The sequence below is a fragment of the Sinocyclocheilus grahami genome, unplaced genomic scaffold (genome assembly GCF_001515645.1).
Source record: "Sinocyclocheilus grahami isolate Dianchi unplaced genomic scaffold, SAMN03320097.WGS_v1.1 scaffold9983.1, whole genome shotgun sequence".
NCBI classification, from domain to species: Eukaryota; Metazoa; Chordata; class Actinopteri; order Cypriniformes; family Cyprinidae; genus Sinocyclocheilus; species Sinocyclocheilus grahami.
In genome coordinates, this window is record NW_015512967.1 from 1 (window position 1) to 1,301 (window position 1,301).

At 36.9% G+C, this 1,301-nt stretch overlaps 1 protein-coding gene across 1 annotated transcript in view; it reads left to right on the forward strand.

Annotated features, from left to right (window-relative positions):
• Positions 1–9: 9 nt before the first annotated feature.
• LOC107578380 (myopalladin-like) overlaps positions 10–1,301 on the forward strand; it is a 3,066-nt gene continuing 1,774 nt past the window's right edge. The window contains exon 1 of the mRNA XM_016264343.1: positions 10–375. The gene's annotated coding sequence lies outside the window, so the exon portion shown is untranslated. The remainder of the gene's footprint in view (positions 376–1,301) is intronic.

Here is a 1,301-nt window from a genome sequence, read left to right on the forward strand (position 1 = left end):
GGCCTGAGAGTGAGTATATTTCCAGCAAACTATTCCTTTAACACCCATCATCATGCACTGCTTCTGCGTCCTCCAGACTGTCATAGGTGCTTCACAAAAGTGTCACCCTTCTCCTGACAGCATTCTCACCGGCCAATGAGGAGCGATCGTTCCCTGGCACACGCTTCAAACCCTCCACCTCCCTCAAATAACCTGCCACCGACACACTGACAGATGCTTCTGCTTTACTGGCGGGCGGTCACTGCGTAGCTGCTGTGAACTTCAAGGTTAACTTTGCTGAAGACTAGGAAACGCTCTGGCAGCTGCATTGGATTTAACTGGTTTCTAAGCAGGTGCAGTAGACCTAGAGGTTGTGGACATTCACACAAGTCAAAGGTAAAGCACCTTGTTGTCTAATGACTTGTAATGCTTTCGTTTAACACATGCAAGGCACTCACTTTTTATCATGCTTAACTTTGGAATAAAATTGCATCCATCTCTGTATGTATGTTTGTCCAGACAGACTCGGTTTCTATTTCAGTTTGGCATGTCAGTAAATCACGTACATAATAAAGATGCATTGACTCTTATAGAATAGTTTACTGATCATTCTGCTCTTGCAAAAGTGCTTGTAATGACTAATATTTTTTTATAGTGCTCATGTAAAGTGAGCTGTGCTATAATTAGCAGTGACGGGGGGCTGGAGTGTGTTTGCACAGGATTAAAGCACACAACAGCTGTCTGCTGGAAGGGCATCGCTGCTTCTGGTAATTGCTCTGATTTGAGTGTCAGTAGCATCTGCAGGCGTATCTCGTTTCTGGATTCAATAACAACAGCGGGCCAATGGAGAAAGCCTTTCTCAGATTTTGCTAGGAAGATTAAAATGTGTCGATATTAGGCTCTAAATATTAAAGGAATTCAAAAACCTCTAAATTATCTAAACCAAATGCTTAAAATGTGCACTGAAAAAGCTGTAGGATTTCAATTAAAAATTGCTAGTAAATTTCACAAATAATTACAAAGAAACACAGTGAATTAAATTTGAATTTTTTTTTAAGTAGAAAGACTGAAATAATATTTTCTTGTAAACTGTACCAGTGTTATTTTAGTATCATTGATAAACTATTAAAGTTTTTATTAACATTTTTAATCCGTTTTCAATTTTAGTTAAAAGTTTTAGTGATTTTGCTGTGTATTTCTGTCATTTTTAGTAGTTTTTTAATATGTCTATATAGTTTTATTAACTTTTATTTCAGTTTTAGTTATTTTAGTACATGAAGTTAAACTAAATAAAAATTGGCAACTTGCTGTAATACGTTTTT